Source organism: Rhipicephalus microplus, chromosome 4, assembly GCF_043290135.1.
Source record: "Rhipicephalus microplus isolate Deutch F79 chromosome 4, USDA_Rmic, whole genome shotgun sequence".
Lineage (NCBI taxonomy): Eukaryota > Metazoa > Arthropoda > Arachnida > Ixodida > Ixodidae > Rhipicephalus > Rhipicephalus microplus.
In genome coordinates this window covers 147,027,127-147,052,897 of record NC_134703.1, presented here as the reverse complement: position 1 = coordinate 147,052,897, position 25,771 = coordinate 147,027,127, and the positions used below count along the sequence as shown (strand labels likewise).

Genomic DNA, 25,771 nt, shown 5'->3' with positions numbered 1-25,771 from the left:
TTCTTCTTTAATTATTCCTTTTGTAGCGTCATCCTATCGAAAGTGTACACTTTAGAAAACAACGTTTTAGCGCGATGAGGAAGAGACGGATAGGCGACGAAAACGACCACCTTCATCTTCAGCGTTGTAGGTTGACTGATGATGCCCTATACAATGGCTGCGCAAAAAAACGTAGGCGTGAACAATATGCAATATGTGCCTACTCCCACATATGCAAATACGGTGCATCACGCGTGAACGAGGTAACAACACATTGCAACATCGAACACAACTCGGCACGCCGGCTTGACATTGTAACCAAGACCGATCGTGAAAGACCGGCCCATTTTTTGTGCCCTAAGGAAAGGAAAGGATTCGCAAATAAGAATAGACTACGTTTGCACCTGTACCGAAAGCCGGCGCAAATTTAATACGATTCTACGCCGGTGACACATACTGGTTACAAATGTGCCTAAATATCGTCGCTGATATGCTCAGATGAATGCAGTAAGAGTTCGTGACTTGTGTTAGGGACTTATGATAGAGTGGCACTTCATACACGGCGTAAACATTTTCAAGCGACATGTGCACACGCTGCTAAAGGTATGGTGGTGACTGTCATGACGTGGATTAAAAGTTGCGTTGTACAGACAATAGTTAATATGTGACATATGTCCGTTTGGGGCCCCGCCACGGTGGTCTAGTGGCTAAGGTGCTCGGCTGCTGATTCACAGGTCGCGGGATCGAATCCCGGCTGCGGCGGCTGAGCTTCCGATGAAGGCGGAAATGTTGTAGGCCCGTGTGTTCAGATTTGGGTGCACGTTAAAGAACCCCAGGTGGTCGGAATTCCCGGAGCCCTCCACTACGGTGTCTCTCATAATCATATGGTGGTTTTGAGACGCTAAATCCCACAAATCAATCAATATGTTAGTTTGTGACATGCGGTCTGTAACGTGTGTTATTATCTGTAACGTGTGTTAATGTTGCATAGAGCACAATCAGTACACGAAATGGACGTCTTTACATTACCACACGTTGTTACTTCACTGAATTATTCATTATTATTCAATAACTTTAGGGCGGATGAAAGAGAAATAGGGCTCTTCCTGACTCATGGGAGCTGAATTCACGAGGAATCTAAACCGTTCCCTCATGACCTCTTAGTAAGCAACTTTGTTTCGCTCTTGAAGTTTGCTATTGCCATTTACGATTCGCTCCTAAGCGCTAGTTTGGCTCGTTTGCTTTTAGTTTTTTCCAACAACAGCCGGAATTAAAAAAAACAATAAAAGGTAGCAAGTTTTGACCCATGTGATACTTTTCTCGAGAGAACGAGGCACACCAATACTCAGAAGCAAGCCCGGCTAAGTTATGTTTAGAGTTAAACGCGAAGCATCGTTTGTTGTCATGGAACTTAGCCAGGAAAGCGCAAAGACACCGGGGTTCGTTTCAAGTTAGCATTTTCTGTTATGAATATCCAGAATCTGTTCCATTAAAAAAAGAAGAGCAGTGTGAAACCTTTACGTTAAAAAAAAAAAAAGAGCTCTAAGCTGTAGCGGAAGTTTTCCAGTAAGCATTGCGGAGATGTCAGACTCACGAGGTAAGCGGCGGAAAAAAGGAAGAAAAATAAACTGAAGACACGTTTAGTTTGCGGTATGATAAGGGAGAGATACAAATGAAAAAAAAAACAGGAAAGTAAACAGGAATCTTCTGTTTTACTACCCTGCAAGAGGATGAAAGTAAGAAGATGGGCGGAAGCAGCAGCGGAGACAATAGGTACATGTAACAGGTTCATATTAGAATACCAGCACACGGACCTGCATATCAAAGAATGAATTCACAAACGTTTGTGCGTAAACATTTCTTTTTCGCACTACTAAAGCGAACCGGAGAATGTACTACATGAAATACGCTAATCTAGTCTTATGTCACGCCTTTATCACTGAAAGATATCAACTCACACACAGTACGTGCGCTCGTAAATTATTACTGTTTTGCAACCATTCGGACAATTTAACTCAGTTTTATGTTTCATAGTTTCTATTCCCGCGTCCGTAAAATGTAGTAAACAAAATTTTCAGTTTAGGTGGACAATAATATCCATCTCCTACCCATGAAAAAGTAAAAGAAAAAAAAAACAGACAGATAGACATCCGCTAGCTTTATCGAGGAGCGATGAATGAAAGGTTTGGTCACCTTGTAACGACGAAATAGAACGGATACAAACATTACATGCTCTACTGACCAAAAGAGAGAGAGAAATAAATGAAAGGAAGAAACAGGGAAGTTAACCTAAAAGAACTGGTTCGCTACCCTGTACAGGGGTGAAGAAACAAGGGTCGGAAATAGGATAGAGAGATATAAAATTAAATTAGGAAAAAAGTCACATGCACACACATTCAGGGCGTTCCGAGCACAGTCGCTTGCATAGGCCGGTTTGGACAGACCAAGGCTATCGAGAGTGACAATACAACAACGAGCCAAGTTTGTCTGCCTGTTTGTTTTTGCTTCAACACATAAAAACTGCGAGATTTCTCAGCGCCAGACACTAACTGTCCTTGCTCTACCCCAAACTGTTCACCCTTGGCGAAAAAAATAAACAAACGATAGTACAGAAGTTTCCACAGTTCAACTCTTGGCGCACTCACCATTACTGATGACGCATCGCGTGGTCTTGCCTGACGTCGGTCTCTCGAAAAAGTTGCTTCCCCCGCGAGAACGACCGGGACAAGAACCCCGGGAGAGAACGGCCAGAAGAAGCTCCTCGTTCTCTTCTCGATCTACACGTCCAGTTTTCTTCTTACTTTTTGTTTTCACAATAATCCGAGAAAAAAAAAAGCACTGTCCGAATGAAGACGGTGTCGAAGAAGCTCCGAGGTAAAAAACACACACCGAGTCAAAGACGGCGACCACGTCCGGTGATGGGTCCCGACGACAACATTATCCGTCGCTGACCGTCGAAGACGCGTCGGGCCGGGCGTCCACGTGCTCCGAGTAGGCTGTGCGCGACGACTTCGGAGCGGCTGGCAGAGGGTGTGCACGCTCCGACGGACGAGAGTTGAAGAGTCCGCCGAGAAGTCGGCCCCCGCCACTCGAAGAAGAAGAGAGGAGGGCGGTCCGTGACGGCGAGCAGCTGAGCGAGGTCTGCGCGCACACCGGAGGCGCGGGAGCAACGGCGGTATGGCCGATGTCGACGAAGACGACGACTCCCTCGGCCGCTAGCAGGCGCGCGCCCTCGCGAACTGGCGTGGCGGCTCGCTTTGCGGGCCCAGACGGCGGCGGCGCGTCTCCTCGCGGGTCACATGGCCGGCCGGCGGTGCCCTCCTCTTCTTTTCCTCTCTCTCTTCCTCCTCTATCTTCAGATCTGGCCCCCGTCACAGAACGAAAGCAAAAGAGCGCGCGTACTCCCAAGAGCCTAAACGGAGTTGCTCGTGTTTGCGGGGCTTGTTTCGTTCGAGGAATGTGTGGTGAGTGCGTGCGTGAGTGAGGGAGTGAAGAATTCTTAATTTTTTCTTTCATACACACCTTCTGCGATCACCATTCGGTGACTTTTGCAGGATGGTACGTAAAGCTAATGTTGAACTAAAGATAGGTAGTACATGAACCACTTATGCAATGTGCTCTTAATATGTGGGGTTTAATGTCCGAAAACCACCATATGAATGAGAGACGCCGTAGTGGAGGGCTCCGGAAATTTCGACCACCTGGTGGTTCTTCTACGTGCACTCAAAACTGAGCACACGGGCCTACAGCAATGTGTTGGGCAGATAGGAACTCTCACTGTGAAAAAAAGAACCCACAATTAAGTAGATTACAATCGTACATCGTACGATTACAATCGTACAGCGGAACGCAATGCTAGTAAGCTGGTACCATACAATTTATGATGAGTTATGGTTATATGAGTTATTTATTGCGTACATTTCTAGCGATAATGAGGCCGTGACACAGAGAGAAATACAGAAAATGGCAAAACAGAGGAAACGCGAACAAGCGGCGGTGCTTGGTCGGTAACACACTGGCAGAACAATTGAAATATCAAAGATAAAAAATAATAAACTGACGGCGGTGCGAACAGACGTGCAGATCCAGATAATTGTTTCCTAAAGCGTTCGTACGGTGCAGTCGCCGTTTGCGATGATAGCAACTTTCATGGCACATACTCCGTTTCACACATCAGGTGCAATGCTGTGGAAGCTATGCGAGTAGTACAGTAAGCGAAGTGTATAACCCCGCGCGTCTCGCACGGAGACCTACATGTAAACGTGACCTCCACTATGGGCTCCAGCGGGGTGCTGCCGGAACTTATCGCGGAGGCCGCAACACGAAAACACGGAGACGCTCAGCTATCGTGCACAACCTATTAATAACCGTATAAACAACGGGGTTTGTTTATTTCCCAAGCACAAATAGTCTGCATTTATTACTCAGTCAAAAACAAAAAGAAAAAAAAAACACATCGGGGGTAGTAAAATTTTTGAGCTATGTCTTGGTGCGAGCGCATCTTGTGGAAGGAGTCTTGCTTTCACAGCATTGCATCTGATGTATCCAACGGAGTATAGTGTATGCTAAGTTAGTTAGGCTTGACCTCTCTCCGACGTAATCATCCTGAGACCGTGCGGAAAGAAACGATGACTGGGAAAAATATTATGTTCTCTAGCCTCACAAAGCTGGGTGAGGTTTAAAAAACAGTAAAGGGGAAAATACGTGTGGTAAAAAACACAAAACGAGATAGGGCTTCTTTGTTATCAAAGGAGTTTGTTAGGCTTAGGTATTCATATCATTAGCGTCTTATGCAAACTAGGTCTTCCTCTAAGAATTCTTAATCTGCCCCGAGAAAATGCGAAAGTTTACAGGGTGAAGTGTCAGCTCCATCTCATTAGAATATAGAAATGATGAAATTTTTCTGGTCCAAACTAGAACTCCGGGTTCGACTTCCAAAAGCCGCTCAGACCTTACGGCGTAAATGCGATACGATAAGAATTACGGAAGAAAATGTTAACGTTTAATAAAAGTAATAAAGCTCACAGAGGTCCTTGTGCTTTAAACTAAGACATATAGAAAAGGCAGACTTCTTTTTTCTCTTAGTGAATGTATGAAGGAGCAGGGAATGAAGACCCGTACCACTGCCATGCGTACCACTGCCATGCGTACCACTGCCACGCGTACTACTGCCATGTACCACTGTCATGTACCACTGCCATGCGCGTACCACTGCCATGTGCCGTCTTTGTTTTTTTTTCTTCAGGTCGCCCACTCGCGCGTTTTGTTCACCTTCCAAAAGAGAGGGCGCTACAACAGCATCATGTGGCGCTACGTCAACATGACGCCGCGCCAAAACTTGTGACGTCATGATGAGGTCTAGAAATTTTGCGATCTGTGACGTGACATGGTGACTTCATCGCGTACTGAATTTTCCTGCATACTTCGTCCCCGACGCCGTGGGAAGATCGCTGCCAACGGTTAAATTTACCGTTTGCTGAGGCATCTAAGGTTATATTAATCTAAGCCATCGTAATACCTGAGGTCTTAGGTTCCCAGCTTCGGTATTATTTTCCGTCACGCCATAGTTGGATATTCGTCATGATAGATTGTTGCAGCACAACGTTTCTTTGTCTTTTTTTTTATAGCGGGGCACGCCCCAATTAAGGCTTTTATTTACTCAGTGATCCAACGAAGGTGACGTAGAGAACGCTCACTTGAGAGCGATGTATAAGTCATTTAACTTGGTTAGACGGTAAGTTTTCGACCAATTTCCCCTAGAAATCCCACCAGATTCACTAGTAAATAGGAAGTGGCTTAATTAGTTGGCAGTTAATCTATTGAGGGAGTCAGGAATAAACCAAAGTTATTTATTCGCATTAAGAACTATTGTTCACCCAGCCAATTTTCGTCACGTAGTTCTGGTCCCCAAGTTTTGCGTTGTTTCTCGTGTTTCATGACAGTTGCGTTTGAAGTGCGAGCAAGCGCCAATGACTCTTGCGTGAGAACCTTCCATAAAGGGCTGCAAGACGAACACATATAGCACTGAACCATGCTAATGTGCAGTTTGCTTGCAGACACTCACACTGCAATAAAGCGTACACACACACACACACACACACACACACACACACACACACACACACACACACACACACACACACACACACACACACACACACACACACACACACGCACACACACACACTTTTACAGTTCTGCCCACACTCTATTAACTAACACATCATTCCCTGTATAAGAACACATAGCTATATATCACAAGCGCTCACACAGTCCGGTGTCCACTAGTAACATTGATCGCATTAGAGAAACACCACCCATTTTCCATGTGTTATTTATCATTCAGACAGTGCAGCAACAAGTATGTATGCAAATTCAAGGTCGGGGAGCATAGCAGTGTATGACTTGAAACAACCCGTGCGGTAACTTTTCCTTACCCGTGCCGTTAGAGTAAGGTAGTTTGTAAAGTTGCAACAAGCATACAAACGATAATATCTTGACAAGTTTAATATGATGATGCGAGATAATGTTGTATCTGTTTTGTTGGTGATCGTTCAGGCCGAGCGTAGCAACAAAAAGAAAAAAACAAAGCAAAACTGCTCAGGGGCGACTGGAACCAATTTGCATACTCCTCGATGACCTTAGTCCTCCTTGACTATGACATTTAACATTCAGAGAGACAAAGAGAGAGATAAAACGAAACTGTTGTGGAGTGTAACTTCACATTCCTTATCGCTTATTCGGGTCCGTTCATTCTCTTCTTTCTTCTGACACGAACCGTTAAACCGGTCAGGAAAATTCTTTCATCATACACGAACTTTTTAAGCTAGCCAAAGAAAGTTTCCGCCGATTTTCGCGAGACTAATTACACATCTGCATCGTCCTTTTGTTTTATTTTCAATCTGTTCTTGTCCTGAGTTAGTTTGCAAAGACAAACCCTGCGGCTCCCCTCCCCTGCTTTTTTTTTTCAGATAGATACTCAGACAGCCACTTCCACGACGGGCACGCGAGCACAAGAGTTGCGACGGTTAGCAACAATGATTATCATGAAGAAAATTAAACCGAGGCCGTCACCGCGGTATCAAGCGATGACATTTGGAAGCACGGGTTGTAACGCAAGCGGGGGGGGGGGGGGGGGGCGTGGGCTGTCGTGGCCAAGCGGGTTAAAGAGGAAGAGATCAGTGCTACTTCCGGTGCGGGCAACGCGGCTAAAACGGAAGCGTCGGACGTCGGGACAGCGCGAGCGTCAACTTGTTTACGAAAATAGCTTTCCTTCTTTGTTAATTTGTATTCCTCACGTTTGCAGTTTTTCAGGCTCCGCTTGTTTTCCGGTCTTCCCAAGGCGGCGCTTCGTTTCGACTCGCATTGCGCAAGCATTTGCCTTTTCTCAGAATTAATATCTCGCTTCCAGTTTGCCAGCTTCTCGTCCTCTTATTAGCATGTGAATCGCAAATTGTGAAAGTTAAGCTGTGGCTATGAGGGTTAGGCTTGTTTTAAAAAGAATAATTAAATTTTAGTACACGAACTCGAAAAAATAAGGTTGCTCCTTTTTCATCATCATCGCCACCCCCATCATCTCCTTTTTGTTGCGACAAAAGTGATACCTTCTACGATTGCTAAAATGGGTTAATGCTGACTAATTTGTATCAAATCAGCCTTGTATGTTTTATACAGATCTCAGTGGTTGTGTGCTTTCTAGTGCGTATATTGTCTATTCCTCATCTTGTTTATCATTTTTCGCATGCGTCAAATATGTTTAAACTCATCAGCCCCATCGCGTACAGCCTTTACGCTTACAAGGAGCTGATTACAAGGAGCTGATTACACCATGACTTACATCTAGCAATAGCAGATTATTCATCGTGCCAACAGAAACGCTCACTGTAAGCGAGGGGTCAAGTTTCTTGCTTTTAAACGAGAATTTCGTTGCACCGAAGTCAGCGCAGCCAGAGGCACCACTCACTGGCCAACGAAACGCTGACACGTCGAGCGGCTTCACGACAGACACAGATTCCAGATGACGACTCGAACCCGCATCTCCTCAGTACACTCTATACTTTTTACCAGTAGCGACCACAGAGTTTGCGTGCACAAATATGCAGCGAGAACGGGGTCGCGCACATCAGACTCATCAGCGGCGACACCAAGCGCGATCGCGAAACTGCAGCGTTGCCTCACTTCAACGACGCCAATTGTTCCTTTCTTTACTGCGACTGGAACGGAGTGCAGCCATGACCCATATTTAACCGAGACATTGATCGAGGCTGGCATCCGGTAAAGGTGCGCGGCTCTTCCGTTCGTGCAACCCGTAAAAATTAGGGCGAGTGTCAAATTAACGGCAAGCTTCGCTTCGGCGATTCACCTGGACAGGTGTACGACTATGCGGCTAACTGCGGTGCTGCTTTTGTTCAAGATTTGTGACGCTCCCAAAGTGTACCCGGTCAATACTGTTTTACGCTGGACAAAGCGTTATTCTGCTTCAGCTTTTTTTGTTTTTATTGTGTGTATGTTTTTTGCGTTCTATTGTAATTCGGGATTCATGAGAGAACGACGACCAAAGAAGGCCCTGGCTATGTCATTGTTTTAACGCGATAGCGTTAAAAAGTTCGTGTCGCAGAAAACCTGCCGCCGGCGTCGGCCCCGCTGGTTGTGATCCGAAAATTGTCTGTGCGTCTGTGACCGAAAAATCAAGTTACCGAGATAGCCGCGGGAGGCCGCTACTTGTTCACGCGTGCGCGCGCGATCACACTGAAAAGCCGCGCATTCGAAGAAAAAAAAATGTGCTCGAGGTCACGAGGCGCGGTAGTTTCTTTGCCCTGCCACCCCTCCCTGCTTAAATTCCAGCGCTTTCGTCAGGACGATATAAGAGATAATGCAACTGCAGCGTGTGACAAACCATTGTAACTTTACTCGCACTGGACCTAATCTTAAAAATTTTGCGGCATTGAATTCGTGAGACAATAAGCTCTTCTAGTGAATTAATTCCGTGGTTACTCGAAAAAGTGTTTCAGGGCCTTTTTAACGCATTTTGTCCGACAGGTGTCACGAAGAAAACGAGCCCATGCGGCGACAATAGCGCGCGCTGGTGCAATCTACTGTGTGCGTGTTTGTGTGCGTGCGTGTGTATGTAACAAAACATATGAATCAGTATGCACTTAGAGGTTGAAGGGCGCACTATGGGCCGGATTTCACTACCGCGTTCAACTCTTAAAGGCGAAGCTTAAGGGTCACCCAATTTTTGTTTTTTTAAATAAAAGCGGTACAATAGAAGAATGACTACCAAGCGTGATAATGAGTAGAATACACATTAATAGAACAACGAATGTCTCCCTTCATAAAGCCCTCCTACCACTACGCTGATCAAAACAGAAGCGGTCTTTAAAATCTTTGCTCGAGTAACTCATAGGCGTATCACAGGCAAGAACAGAAATCAGTTTGCAGAGCTCGAAACGACACAGATTGCCTCCACTTTGGTGTACAGCACAGCCTTCAACGAACAAATGCTACTGTAAAACCTGTACGAACTGAAATGCCATTGAAGATTACAGAATGGTTTGGAGAAAAAAATAAACAAACAAACAAAACTCCAAAAGGCACTCGTAGTAAACAACACAAGAGTTAGGAAATTTAAGCATCCGTACCTCAACCTTGTATGACGTTTTTTTGTTGTATATAGCGGCGCAGTCCTTGCACCTTCATTTCATCTGCGCATTGGTGTCCTTTTTCTTCTGTCGCTGAGTCCCTGTAGCTGCTTTAAAGCGATTTTGCCTAGCTTTTCTTTTTTTGCATTTCGGAGTGCTCTCGTTTCTCTTATTACGGTGTCTACGACATTTATTCTTGTCTGGAGAAATGCGCTACACGGTGCATGAATTGAAACGCAAAGCAAATGTGACACGCAGACATGAGTAGGGTTAAACGAAGAAGAGACGGTTTTATCGCATTAGACGAGCAGTGGAATAAATGGTGGCCCATAAACGTGTGTCGCTAAGGCTGATGTTATAGCGCTATAGCGGGAATCGCGGTTGCGTCACCATTTCTTTCTTTTTTTCTCTCTTTCTTTGCTGATTTCTTTCCTTCTTTCTTTCCTTTTTTTCTTTCTTTCTTTACTTCTTCCTTTCTTTCCTTCCTTTCTTCCTTCCTTTCTTTCGTTCTTTCTTTCTTTTTCTCTTTTTCTTCCTTCCTTTCCTTTTTTCTTTCTTCCTTTCTTTCTTTCGTTATTTCTTTTCTTTTAATACCCATGGGTGCTTTATGTTCCCTATACTCTGTAACAATATTCTCCTCCATAGTCAGAAAAAAATAAATACTACTCAACGACGACAACTGTCTGCTGCGTGCGTGATTGCGAGGTCTTTCGTAAAGATAAAGCTCGCCCATCACATTTACATTACACTCTTATAACGAATTTACGAATTTCAACCACCTCAATGAGGAAATAATTTGCTGGGAGCTAGAGTAAGTGAGATGGCACTGGTAGCGCCAGTGAGCTCGTCGAATCGGTTATTTGAACGAGTGCAGCTTACCACAAGCAGCACGCTGATTGGTCGATAAGGCTCACTGTATGAAAGCAACGCCCAGGCTAAAAGGTAACTCGTAGTTGGTGTGTTATGGCCCAACTTAAGACGATGAAACAAATCGCGGTATGCAGTACGCTCATCGAAACAGTGAATCAAATAGTAGCGGAATGCCGTGGACAACGCGGCACGTCTTATCCATGCAAAACGAGAGAAGCCAGAAGACCTATGAGTTGGTCACACAGAAATGCAATAACATATTTCATGTAGCCATTACTCAGGATGGCCTCAAGGGCTGATGACTAGCACTTTTTTCTCTAAGCAGAGGTTCAGGGCCGTAGCAATATCGTAAATTAAGCGAGTAGGTGCGTGAGCACTCTCTGAAAAAAAAGCACACAAAAACAAAAACAAAAAAGATGCGGGGGAGGGGAGACCCACCGCATCGCTGTGTGTTGACTCTATTGTCTTTTTTATTTTTGCCTTATATCGGTACACGGTCGAACGCAGACAGAACTGCGCCATACAGCAACGAATGTCTGAAGTCAGCTGTAGCTTTCTTATCTCAAGAAGTGTTCGATTCACTGATCTGTTTCCGAACGTTTCGTTCAATGATGACCTTTCGATTAGAAATATGGATATTGAAAAAAAAAATTGAAAAATTGCACATAGACACAAAAGAATCCCGTTCATCACCGCTAATAAGCACCTTAATCATCCAACTCAAAATGGCGTAAAGTACCAATCATCACTGCAGACACAGCACAAATATCAAAAAGAGAACATCCTATGGTATGGTAAATATCCTGCGCATGCAGCTATGCTCGAAACGTGGAGTATTTCTATTTCTATTAACTTTCTCGACGACCTGTTTCGCCCGTTATCGCGTGCCACAAGACGCCCATCGGAAACTCGTTCGCGGGGATCGAGGTTTCCATAGGAACCATGCACGCTCGTAGCCAAGAAGTCGCGTTGCGTCGTTAGACGCTCGAAAAAAAATTTATCTCCTCCTGCGCGCGTAGCATTTACACGCGCTAACATCTCACGGCTCCCCGCCGCGCAGTAGCCGCCTTCTGAAACATATTCAAAGAAATGAGCCCATACATTATACTAACTCCTAGCTTCCGGACTTGGGTTGCCGGGGCGCGCTCGTGGGTGGATGGGTCTAAGAGAAATGAGGGGGGGGGGAGGGCAACAGGCAGATATTACATTTCGCCCTGTTTCGCCTTAAGTACCGGCGCATACTCCTACGGCGCTTCGTTCGTGTTATAACATCTCTTAGCTTCCGTAGCTTACTCTTTTATTCGCGTTTGCTTTTTTTATTTGCATTTCGACCCCTTCAGACAAAAGAGGCACGCCACGATTGAATTAGCATACTTTTGCATTCCAGCTTCTCGCGCTCCCTCCGGTCTCCTGCACCCCACACTTCCCCGCCGAACAAGGAGCAGCACGCCTGGCTGAGAAGTGCGACGAACGAGCATTATGTCCATAGCGCGCAGGTCGCTTATGCGCGCTTGCGCGCCCGCGTTCGTGTAGTAGCGACGTTGTTTGTTCCATCGTTTGTACGTGCACGTGTGCATAACAGAAGCAGGAGCTCCGAGATGAGCGCGCGTTGAATCGCGGCTCTCCAAGTACTCGCTTTGAGGCTCCCCCTCTCGCCGCTGTTGCTCGGTTTTCTATCGCGACCCCGCGTATCTGAGAGGAAATTCATGAGTGAAGTTGTCGACGCTCCTTCCTGATTGAGACGGAAATCAAGGCGGAGCGCGACAGGACAGAATGCGAAAGCGTACGAGAAAACGACAAAACAAGAGAAGAAATACTCAAACAGGACGAGCTAACACGTGTTACGTTCAACGAGCGCGCAGTCACTCTTTATTTTTTTTTTTTGCGAGCTGCGCCCGCATAAACGATCACCTCGCTTTCGACTGAGAACCAACTTTGCCGCACTCGACAAAAAAGACGCCAGAGACGCGGCGCGCGTTTCGTTAATGTGCATCCGTCGCCTAAGCTAGGCCTTGCGTCTATTGAGGCGGCCGCGCCGCCAACCGTTAAGGCGTCCAACGTGGGAGACCAAAACGCGCGTTTAATACTCAGGGGCGGCTGCTCGTGGACGCGAGTTCACTGTGGATAATGGGAGAAAAACCGCAATGGGCGGTGAAGAACTTGCCAGAATTTGAAGAGGAAGGGCTGCATAACAGTGCTTTATCACAGCAGTAGACGCTTACCCTGCGACAGTCTGCGCTGTTATTTGTGAGGCAGTGTGAAACATACATACATACATACATACATACATACATACATACATACATACATACATACATACATACATACATACATACATACATACATATATACATACATATATACATACATACATACATACATACATACATACATACATACATACACACATACTTACATACATACATACATACATACATACATACATACATACATACATACATAAATACATACATACATACATACATACATACCGACAACAGCAATAGGCTTCTTGCCGTCGTAAATGTGCGTATGCGTAATACGATGTCTAGTATTTAAAAAAAACACTTTACTAAATTGAGAAGGTGACTTTTCAAAACATGGCATTCGGTGGAGGAGAACTAGCAGTGTGCCTGAGTCATCACGGAGGGGCTGCATTCTGTCATTTGTTTTTGAAAGCGCATAAAAACGTGCGATAACGCAAAAAAAACAAAAAATACAGGACTTTCGTGGAATCAGCTTTAGGGCCGAAGCTTCTCTTAGTCTAACCTTGTCGCGCGTCAGGCGTAACCGGCAGCATCTCCCGAACAGTGTAATAGATGGCGCTGTTGCATTGCCACTTATCTTCTCATTTTCTAGATGGCGTTGGTCTAATAAGAGTGTGTGCAATAGGGCGGACGGAAGGACGGATAGATGGATGTATGACGGACGGACGGACAAACGCAAGCACGCACGCATGCACGTACGGATGGATGAACGCTTTGCGCCACTCATCATCATTCACTCCATGGATATGCTGCGATATTTTTCTGCGCCTTTAGAAGCTACGCATCAGTACCAACTAGCCCGATTTCAGTTGTCACTGCGTTTTTGCCAGTTGCAAGGAGCCCCCGTTCTCCACCAATGCTTTCGAAACAGCGAAAGTATTATACGACTCTCAGAGAAGCAAGACAAATCTTGACGAGGTAAACGTTAAATCCAACCAATACGGATCAAAGGCCGCCACATGTTGCCTTTGTTCAGAATGGGCTGAGTGGGGGAATCGGGAGGCAGCAAGTGAGATACTTTTGCGTTCGAAAACATATTTGCTCCTATTTCATATGAGCAGTTCTGTCTACCCTTCAATTCACAAAATAAAAACAAACGCAAAAACGACAATCTAGAATGCCAGAAAAAATAAGAACGTCCGCACGTCTTTCAAGGTATAACTGCGAGGCATCAAAAATAAACTCACGGTTGTAAGGTTAATTTTGTTGCGAGACACTGTCGAATGGAGTGTTGCCCGTGGTGACAGACCCATCAAAAGCATTAGCTGACCTTTTCGAGAAAGCGTGCCTTTCGTTCGCTTCTATTACCTTTTCTTGGTCAAAGAATATAAATACTGCCTTCATCTTCAAAAATGCTAGCCTCCGGCACTTTTCAGGGACCTGAATGAAATAGCCCGGAGCTATAGAAGCAAACGTCGCACTCGGTTTCGCCACTCGAAAAACTACTCGGATTCTGAACTTTCGTTAAGCGTTCACGGGCGTTCTTTCATTTCGTCTTCGTTGTGTTAAATTCTGGTTTTCGTTTGAAAAATGGTGAGCCACGCGGCCAACTTATAGAGAAGTAAGAGTAAGAAAGAGAGAGAAAATTTCGACAAAGATAGTGAACAAAGAGGTCAGACGGGCTAACAACGAAACACCTCAATTCATTTTTGGCCAGTCGAGTTTTCGACTTCAATCTTTAGTTATCACCCCCGTCTCACCCACGCAATTTTATTTCGTGACTTGTTCCTTTGTTTGTTTGTTTTTTCACAGTGTGCTGGCCCATTCACAAAGCCACGCGCGCGAGCGTGTTCGTGGAAACGCACAGTACATACAAGGTACAAGATTTTACAAAACGGCCATGGCAGCACACTCCTCCACTAAAGAGCTACATAACTGTCCAACGGCAGTTAATTGTGGTACTGAAATCGCACATCTTACCAGAGCGAGACAACGATGCCACCCAGCTTGTTTACGTGTCAGTGCTGTATTGCGCTATATGTTACGGTATGACTATGAAGTTTGTTGAGCAGTGCATACTTGAACATGCATGGTGCCGTGACCTTTCAAAATGCTTGCAGAATTTCGGTTCGAGGATTTCTGGATTCATTGGCTTTGTACTTAACATGCACGTTCGTTATTTAAAATGCCAGTATTTAGATTCAGAAGCAAGGAATTCGGATTGGTTCTGCTACTGCGTCTGTACTCGGTGAAATTTTCATGGCACAGTTAAATCGTGTACTACATGAAAAGTTGTTGGGAACGAAGTTATGAAAATCTTCAGATTTTGTGCATGATTATCTCGCTGTTTTGAAATGTCACTCAAACGAGCTTCAGGGTTGCGCGAATTTTGTCCTTGAAGTATTTGAAACGGTTTGTCAGCCTTTAAGACTGACACACGAAATGTCACAAGTCTTCTAACTTCCTTGATCTAACAATAACGCTTTTGGATAACCATGCCTGTTTGTTCTATAAGCCCAGGAGTAGGACCACCTGGTGTTCATTAACGTGCACTAACATCGCACAATACACGGACCTATACCATTTCGCCTCAACTGAAACGCGACCGCCTCGGCTGGAATCGAACCCGCGACCTTTGGGCCAGCTGCTGAGCACCGTAACTCCAATACCCCGGAGGTGGACGGAAAGAGGGTAAACAACCAATTCTCATTCGCAGGCGTAATGCATCGCTAAGAGCTCGACTGACAATATTCATCCGGATATTTCAACAAACGAACCTTATAAAAACGTGAGAACGAAGCAGATGCCACATAAACAGAAACACGTGCAAGGAAAGAAAGACGTGAACTTGATTTTGCATCTTCTTTCAATCGCAATAGTACGTACAAAGCATAATATTTCTCACTGTCCTCTTTATCATTCTTCTTCAACGCGTGCATGCTAATAATTTCACCAGTCTCTTTCTTACATCTGGCTCCCTCTTCCTCGATCATATCGAACGATGTATTGCGCAACGTTTATGCATTTCTATATGGCCCGGCCTCTGCGCGTCGCTCCCCGTGAACACCGGCAGTGATTTCATACCATATTGAAAAATTGCAGAGTTATTGAGCAACGCCTAATATCCTTACCATTACCCGGAAGTAAGGGCCGCGTCTACCTGAAACGCCTCCACCCTCAAAATTTCGGCATCCACTTCGTTCGACATTTACCTCATCTGAGAAACGTCATATCGGTTTCCTTATAACCGTGGAAAGCTCAAACTTCCAGCGATAAAAAAAAAAACAGTTTTCTAATATTTTTACCTGTATCTGCTTCTCCTCCATTTTATTTTACATCAAGGTCTACAAAAGCAAAAAGGAATAAAAAGTAATACCGCCTTTCCGAGAAACGCAGACACTCCGTATATATGCGTTCTTAAAGTAACGTTTCGGTCTCTCAGCGGTAGCTGTAGAAATGCAGTTCCTACTTGCTTGCTCATTACTTGCCGGCAGCGATGTTACAGGGCATTACGGGCTCCTACAGCCCCTATTTCTTCGTGGCTGCTCTTCAATCCACTATATCCAGAGCCCATACGCTTTATCAACCTAACCTCTCGACGCTGATTGCGACCAATGTTGCAGTGACAGTCACATAATGACATCCACAAACGTATACAGGGCTCAAGAACGTTGCAACACGCTGACGTAAAAATAAAACCTCTCAAGATGTTTCGTCTGCGAGCGACGTGTAGAGATATGGAAGGTGAATACGGAATCAGTCGGGTAACTGGCTGTCTGACTCACTCGAGGCAACGGGCGATGCGAATTAACCTTTACAAGGGCCGCAGCGCGCGCCGATCCAGGCAGCCGTGTCTTTACTATCGTGTCTTCGTGAGAGCGATGGAGGTTCTCCATATTCAATGCGAAAAAGGTACACAGAAACGCCGGCATAATTTCACCTTCGGAACTGTGCAAGACGACTGACAGAACTGCGTCTTTATATAGATGCACGGGACGTGAATCATGAAACGATCGCCCGATAGCGCAACCTGTAGTATTGATTTCAAACTGATTGAGTTCTCAAGTTATATGTATCGTCAAGACTGGCGACATGCCCGCTTCTGTTCTGTTATCCGCCGTGATGGCTATACGGTGCTCGGTTGTGGACTAGAACATCGTGGGTTCAATAACAATCAGTAGGATAGCGGCAAAGTGCTAAACGTCTATGTAGTCTGATTTAGGCGCACGTAAATGAACTCCAGGTGGTGGAAATTTTCGGAAACCTACACTACGTTGTGTCGCCAGATCATATTTTGGTTTTGGGACACAGAAAGCCGTGTATCATTGTAGGTGTTTTCGTTTATACCTTATTTGCGTGGAGCGATGGAAGCGTACAGCAGCTATAGCCTATTAATTTTTCCCCCTATGCTCTACATAATCATGATTTATATCAAATAAAAACACACAAAAACACAAAATAAGAATTAAAATAAAAAGGCAACAACATAGAAATGGACTCATGCTTCATTTGCAACTGTTCACTTTACACGAGAGCGTTCACAAGCACAAAGTACACGGCATAGCACGTCCCCTCAGGAAAAATTGCCGAGGCTTTTCATAACAAACATTTTTCTACTTAATTATATCTCCTAAGACGTACCCACGGTAAAGAAAAAAAAGCTTGTTTCTCTGTCGCGTACAAAAAGTGTTCCCGTGTACTCATATTGCGGGGCAAAATCTGCGGTGAATAGAACAAACTGAAATATTGACCTCCTAAGAAAACTTCGGTGGTTGCTTCACGCTCTTTAGCATACGGTGGAAACATTCGAGTTTACCTAACGACAAATTCGAAGCACGACTGACAAAAAGGCACACGTGAATTAGGCAGTGCAGTGCCCCGAAGTAGCGCGATTGCGTGACAACCAAATTGAGAGGAGAAAAAAAAAAAGAACACGCGATCAGTCAGAGCTGCTTGCCGGCTTCGCTACAAATTTTCACGAAGTACGAACAGCCGAGTTGCGAAATAAACTCGCCAACCCTGACAGTGCGATAGGCTGCCGCTCGCTCGATGTTTGCGCCCCATGTTATGGTGCCCAGATAACCAGGCCAGCCCTTCGTCGCGATACGGGCCCTTGCCTGACTTGTCTCAGTGGTCAGGCGTCCTGCACTTCTTCTTTCTGTCTTTGTTTTTGTTGCAACAGTGGCCTGTTTCGCTAGAAATTTCTCCTAGTGTGCGAACAAAATGTACTGCTGCTGCCACACCGCTTGAACTCGTTTGGGTCAAGCGATTGAACTCGGAAGTATTAACTTCGATCTTTTATATAAAAGAGGCTATGAAAAAAAAAAGAAAAAAAGAAAGAAAGAAAGAAAGAGAAATGCGAAGCGACAGTTTGAAGTGGTAGACGGCAAAACAAGCAGAGATGCCCGCAATAAGCGTCCCCAAGACCACCGGTCAATCTCCTCTATGTATACTTTCATTTCTTTGTGTGTGTGTGTTTTTTCTTTGCACATCTCAGTGCGGTGATCCTCCTGGAAGGACATGTCGATTAAGCAGTTTCTCCACCGGCAGTCCGATCCGAATCGGTGGAAATTCACCGGCTACAGAGACACGCTATCGTCCTCTCCTTCTCTGTTCCCCGCTGAACTGTCCCCCCGAGGAGCAGAAATCGGCGGTAGTACGCTGGCTGCTTCGTTGTTACCGACGTCGTGCGAAGACACCCCCGAAACCATGCCCTACTGTCTTTTCCTCCCTTCCCACCTGCTCTTTATTTTACCGTCCCGTATTATTTTACGCCTTGTCTCCTCCTCAGGCTGCGTAATGACACTCCATGTATCCCTTCTCGGACCGTGCTAGCCTTGCCGTTTTTGCGATACCAAATTTTCGCTTTACCGGCTTATTCTTTTATACACGTCTTCACGCACAGGCTGTCTTTGCTGAGACTGTTATTATTCTTTGTGTTAGACGCCTCGCGCCTTGCACGCGAGGCGTCTAACTTGTTCCTTTTAGTAACAGAAATGTTGTTCGCTGTCTTTTCGTGAAAGGGAACTGATAAGTGTCAATGAGTTTTGGATCCGTATTGGGCAGTCCCTTCACACGGGCCGTCAATATATTTGTTTCTCGCGAAGAAGGGGTGTAGTAAACGTTAAACATTTTTTTTTCCCTGTCAGAGACGATGAAACTGCGAACTGTTCGTTGTTGCTGTTTGCCAAATGCGATTGTCGATGATAATGGCACGGTCAGCTGATAACAATGGGCTGGTTTACAGATGGAATTAACGAAACACTTGTTTAGTCGGTGCTGTTTGTTATCTAAACTATATGAGAAGAGGGATTGCGAGCAGAGTATAAAAACAAGTCTGACGTGTGAACGTCATTTTCTCCTTTGTTACCTGGGCCAATTTCTCTAATAAAATTTTTGTATCGAACCTTTCTATCAAATCTTTCTGCGCGATGAGGACCAACGCACAGCTAAAATAAGACTTGAGTGAAACACTGTTCAAGCATTTTTCATGTGAGGATTACAGACGGGTGGTCTGTAGGCGCTCTCTGTACATTTGTTTCTCGCACAAGGTTTACTTCCTCGGTATAAATAACTAATATATTGCGACTTGTGGCCAACCAAGAAAAAAAAATAAAAACAGAGGAATAAAACATGCGACCAGCACGAAAGAAAATAGCCAGCCTGGTGCGTGCTAGAATCGAATAGTCTTAACCTACGCACACCATGGCCCAACGCTGGACCAAGCAAATCAAGAGTCGAGTTCGTGCACGCCATCATGGCTCCCGGTAGGGTCTCAACACAGGCGCAGTAAATGTCTCTTCGACAGCGGCTGATTCAGTCCAGGACGTTGTGAAAAGGATATACACGTCATGCCAGCCGGCCGGCAGAGAAGTAATCGAGAAAAGCGGCACCGTGCGCGGCAGGGAAGGAACTGCGCTGTCTTCCTCACGGTGCCCTCCGAGCGCTAACCTTCTCTTCGATGCGGCTAAGCCTTTTTTTTTCCCGCAGACAAATCGGATTCGGAAGCGCTGGAGCGTGCCGCCGACACGAGCGCTGGGGAATTCCGCCAGGCGTTTTTAAGGCAAACAGCCGGGCCACCGCGAGACCCGGCCGGCCGGAGCGGCCCACTGGCGCTGCTTGGGTGACGTTCGTTGTGAACCGCACCGCCCCGAAGTGGGGAAGGCAATGCGCACCGGCGAACGAGGGAAAGAGAAATGCGAGGAGACGATGCTTGACGGCGAGCGAGAAGCGAAATCACGAGCACTTGCACCAGTATACAGGTATCGAGCGCGAATTGAGTTGTAAAACAATGACGCTGCTAAGTGACTAAGCTAAATGAACCCATAATACTATCGAATTCACAATACAGATTACACAACATAGCAAAAGATTATCACTTACTCATTCCTGGAGTGGTTCTAAGAGAGGAAAAAAGAAAAGTGAACCCCGTAACTGTCTGCATCACGGTGCGACACCTCAACAGTAGCTCACAGGGAATGGGCTGTTTCGTTCTGTATTACGTGTTCAATAGTATTATGGTATTCATTATGCAACAACACGCCCAGCCTAACGAACTAACGTCTAAACTAAAGATAAAAAAACATTTTATTTGGGATTGGGCTGGTTTATCAACTTACGTTAAAAGGTCGGCGTTCCGGGGATATACATTTGCCTGCCTGAATCGTATCTGACACCACCGAATCTCTTTGGATACAGCTGATTGATAAGTACGTAAGAAGCACGAGCGAATACAGCAAACGTTATACAGGAAACTTTCGTCTCCATTATCTTTATCATCACATCTAGATCATCATCCTCACTTACAGCGCGTTCCATGTCCACTGAAAAAAGAAGGTCGTTTCAATTCACCTTTATTTGTGAGAGTATATTCCATTTTTTCACCCTTCACCATCATCAGTTACGTTTCTCACCAGTTATGCGCGAGCATAGGTTTATGGCCCTTGAATCAGCCTCACGAGTAAAACACGGCGGCGAGAACCATATCTTTACATCTATTTGATCCGTCCAATAGAATGTCTCGGCGTTTCTGTGTGACCCCATCGATACTCTCTTTAATTAACAATGTTTCGCTTTTATTAACAGCCTAACTAAACGCTAAGTGAATTACAGATGTAACTAACCGAAAGAACCGTTCACGGTCTCTCCGCCGGCTGTCCATCTATGCCGAGTGGCGAGGCGGAAAACGAGCAGTACACTCCCACACGGCGCGGACAGGTGAAGAGGCTTCTCGACGGGGCTCGCCCGAGGAAGAAGACGAGGACGATCAAAAGCCGCGTGTCTCGTACACGGACTCGCGAAGGACCTCAACAAGTGCGCTGTCCACGACAGCAGGAGCTGCAGTGACCGTGTGTGCGTGACCCCTTTCAGTCTCTTCGCTTCGCCATTCACTTCCATCTACGCCAGGAGAGCGCCTTTCTTGGCTGAGTCTTTAGCGGCAATTTAATTTGCGCGGCGGGAATTGAAGGCGGGCGCCCTGAGCGTAATTACCTGTCCGGACTCCCACTCTACACCCCCCCCCCCCCCTGCCCTTCAAAAGAAGAGCTCCAGAAAAGACCCCGGGGGCTTCGAGTGTTTCCGCCCGGCTGTCTGCTCCTTTCGACCCGGCGTCCAGTTTTCGGCTCTCGATGAGACCGAGCGGGAAACGAGGTCTTCGCAGACGAAACGCGGTTTTCTATGTTTTTCGCTCACTTTTTTTTCTTTCTTTAACATATTTTTCGGGAACGCGAAACAAGGTACAGGTAACTCTATAGATTGCTTCTGTACGCACTCAATGGGACCTGCAACGCAGCGACTTGGGTTTCACAACAACGCGGTAGAACGAGGGAACAGGAAGAAGATGGGCATTCTTTGCAGCGTCTAGCATGTCGTAGAATGCACGGTTACGCTGTCACACTGCCGAGAAAGCAGTAAGTCGGGATTTCACGTCTATTCATGGTTTGTAGGGACAACGAGTGTTTGCATGAAGCGCTAGCCCGCTGTACGTACGCGAGAGCACATTCCTAATACACAGTTTGACAACATGTAGCGGCCTGCAATTTGCCCACGGATGTCGCGTGATGTGCTTTGTAGCGTACAAAGCAGTAAGTGCATGTGAAGGTTAGCGAGACACGCCGCTGCTTGAGAAATACAATAATAAGCGAGTACACGTGCGGTGGGAACTATATGAAGTGAATGAGAGAAAAGGTGTACACAGGTAGATAAGCTCTCGCATCAACCTGTAAAGCTCCAAATATTAGCTGACGCTATCTCAATTTTCGTTTTAGTTTTATTTCCTTTTATCTTAATCTCCATCTAGTACATCGCACCACCGGACCTATGATCATTAAGGGATGCTGCTGGGGAGTTGTAAACAGACCCAGAACGCAATGTAAACGTAATGCACATTATGTCTACCCTGTATGCAATGTGAAACGTCCGCTTTCAGCGAGTATAAATATTACACAGCAATATACACCGGCAGTTCCTGCACAGACCCACAAGTGACCTCAACATGCAAGCACGTCAAGATGAACACTTTCCTATAGTTGAACTTCACGTGGAAGAGACAGCATACTTTTAATAAACACACGTTCACTTCGCACCTGTGTTGTGCTCCCCATCATGACATTTTACCCATCTTTTGCCGTATCTCTATCATTACCGCCATTCTTGCACGGCCTAGGAAACCTAATATTGCCATCTCATCACTTACCTCCAAAAGCGGCCCTGCTTCGAAATCTTCGGTAAATTATAACAGCCATAAGACAAAGATATTGCGCTGAATCTGTCAAAACAAAGGCCGGGTCACGGTACAGTGATAAAACTATCGCTCCCTTTACGTTGAGCATTTAGCCAATATACAGCCAGGCAGCGAACACGTTTCGCAAAGCTGAGGCATTTATTACAATAGCTGAGAAAGCAGGAAATGAAATTGCAAGAGAAGTTACGCCAGTCAAACTGTGCCTCGCTGTCGTAAAATCATGTGGGTTATCAGGCAGGCGATCATAGGAACATACACATACGCATACTCTTATGTCATATCGTTGGCATTCGCGGCAAGCATATGGGTTTATGCGGTGTTTACGCGCCACCATTTATAGCGACAGAAAACAAGGAAGTAGATGGTACCTCGACGATTTTCAGAGCGGGCGTGCAAAGGGTGTATGACCGCGTGATAGAATTGGGGGATTTTGTCAAAAAATATAGCGTCACTGCAGTTAACCACATTGTCATTCACGAAAAAGCGGCTCGTAAACCCCAGCGCTTTCTCGTCACAACAAAAGGCTGTTTCGCGTATTACACGCAAGGAAATGAGTGTGTTTACGGTGACCGAATCGAATGACATGGTAACCAATTACACAGATACTAACGCGCATATGTCCTAGCCGCGGTATTCAGGAAATGCCGCCATCCCAATTTCGCACAGCCATACACAGGTTAGTAGGAAGACTCCCGAAGAATGACAACGGATTTACATTACCAGTTTCGAGCCGCCGCAACAAGCGCCTTAAACCTCCCTGTGAGCGCATGTTATTCTCTGTTTAAAAGAAGGAAGCAGTTCATCGTGTTATACGTACAAGTTTTGTTTTATTGATATAAAACTAATCCGCCAGGGTCCATTTTACTGCTAATTAGCGAGCTCGCGAAAAACGAGCCTTCTTCCTCTCCTCGTAACGAGACTCTGCCGAAGCTATAATTAAGGTTCCGCGGAACAAAGAAAACGAATACGAGGCATGCGAAAGAAAAAAGAAAAGTAAGAGCTAAGACAGTAAGCGTCGCCGGGGGAGGGCTGTGTGTTTGGATACGCCTATTGGCTCGTGCAGTTGGGGAGAAGAGGAAAAGGAAGGCGAAATAGGGACGTCGGTGTGGAGGAGAGAAGCTTTAGGAAACAAATGTTTCCAAGAGACACCTCCTTCTCTCTTACTCGTTCAGGGCGTTACTTGGGCGATAAACGCCTGTACAAGACGGGTCGTAGGGTGAACCGAAAACGAGGGGAAGGGATAGATACCCTTGTTTACGCATTCGATCTCGCGCTGTAAAAGACTGGGACGGCGAGACGGCGACAACGAACGACTGAGCGCGGGGTTTCTTCACGACTTGCGGTGGGGGTGTGTGCTAGATACAGCGTGGGAAGCCAACCAGATGCGGTCGTACGGCGAGACTAGGCTCTTCATTCACCCCCCCCCCCTTCTCTCTCTATCTCTCAACAACGCTGTTATCCTAGCCACGCTTCTCCTCTACTCTCTTTGCACTCTTTATTCTTCGCCTCGAAAGGCATGCCAGCAGCCTCAACGACTGCAGCGGCGCCAACAGGAAACCGCGGAGGAGCCTTCGCTCTCTTGCCCAGTTGCCGTGAACGCGCACTGCGGAGGTGTTAGACCATGCTCTGAACTGGAGCCCCTCCCTACATGCATACATGTCGAGTTTGAACACGACGATCCTAGTCTGTTTGACATGCTTACGGGAGGCGCCATGCGAAAGCTTCGAGGAGACCAGCCAGGCAGATCACTTTTCATTAAGTTTGCGAACTTCAACTTACTATTCATCACCCCTGATCGATTTTACAAGTGATTAGGAAAAAAACTAAATTGAGTATGTGGCTAATCAATGACGTCAACATGATTAACATAAGGTAGTTTATTTATTAAGGCTGTTAAGGTAGTCCTTGACTGAAAAGTGAAACTGTCGGCAACGAGTGTTTTGCCATCTTTTTTGCAAACAAGAAAATATCCATCGATCAAAGAATGAGAACATGAGATATGGTATTGCATGGTACGGAAAGACGTTATTTAGGTCCGTCGGGGCGTCCACTGGAACGACGCGGGCCAGATAGACCTAGCCTCTCCACCACATCATGGGTGACACATGAAATAAAAGAATACCACTCAGCAACAAGGCACACTCTGTCTTCAAGTTGCCGATGATGACCAACCCCACTGACATGTTCCTGTTTCTCCGCATGAAAGCGATGCGTTTGGTGCACGACACTAAATCCTAACAGTGAAACACCCTTCTCGTGTTTCTGGTTGGATTCGGCAAATGGTGTATTTCGGTCCGGAATGGCTGGGTCCCAAGGCAGCGAGAAATACGCAAGAATATATATATATATATATATATATATATATATATATATATATATATATATATATATATATATATATATATATATATATATATATATATATATGTGTGTGTGTGTGTGTGTGTGTGTGTGTGTGTGTGTGTGTGTGTGTGTGTGTGTGTGTGTGTGTGTGTGTGTGTGTGTGTGTGTGTGTGTCCCGTTCCCGCAACGTCAGGCCTGGTTAACGTTAACCTACCTACTGCCCCCTATCTTGCTGTTCCTCCTCCTATCCTCCTATGTCATGCCACTTGGCGTATTGAGCCCTAAATTGCTACATGTAAGCTTTCGATACTTCAACTGACAACATTGTTACCAACAAACATAGCACAGTACTGCACTTTCACAGCAAGACATGCGCTGACGAAAGTAAGCGGACTCACAATAGGAAAAAGAGGCTGCGCCGGGAACATGTTAACGCGTCACTGTTCGTAACGCTGCAGGAATTGCACATCAGAGCGCGAATCAGCGCCCGGGCGACCGACGACAAGGAGTCATAAGAGGACTTCTACTTACAAGATGACCAGAAGGCGCCACTGGTGCGCTGATATTCCTCCTGAAGTACAGAAAAAGAAATAGCAAGCCCATTAGAACGTATATAAACATATGTAGCTCACGTAGCGTTACGATAATGTCAATACTTTTAAGCTAGGCGCTCTTAGCAAAGAGAAACGATTGATCTGAAGATTGTTTCGTGACTCGAGATTAATTTTTAGGGTTCGAAGCTCCTTAAGGCGTGGGTCTGTACATCCTCCGATGTTGTACGTAGCCACCAATGGCACATACCCGCTCTAGAGCGGGTATGCGAGTGTTCACTAGATGAACGCACGGACGGGCGCATGGACAGATGGACGCACGGACAGACTAGCAGAAGGACGGACGGATAGATAGATAGACGCACGGAGCAGATATGCGCCACAGGAGATGCGAGAGAGAGAACATAAGGTGAAAGGCAGGGAGGTTAACCAGGGTTA

At 45.8% G+C, this 25,771-nt stretch overlaps 1 protein-coding gene across 2 annotated transcripts in view; it reads right to left on the bottom strand.

The window, feature by feature from the left end:
- The window catches only part of LOC119172392 (irregular chiasm C-roughest protein), a 183,190-nt gene extending 157,839 nt beyond the window's left edge, over nucleotides 1-25,351 (bottom strand). The window contains exon 1 of one of the 2 annotated variants that reach the window (XM_037423465.2): nucleotides 25,314-25,351. The gene's annotated coding sequence lies outside the window, so the exon portion shown is untranslated. Of the gene's footprint in view, nucleotides 1-2,624; nucleotides 2,761-25,313 lie in introns of those variants that run through there. The other variant, XM_037423463.2, reaches the window with a different exon arrangement.
- Between the last annotated feature and the right edge of the window lie 420 nt (nucleotides 25,352-25,771).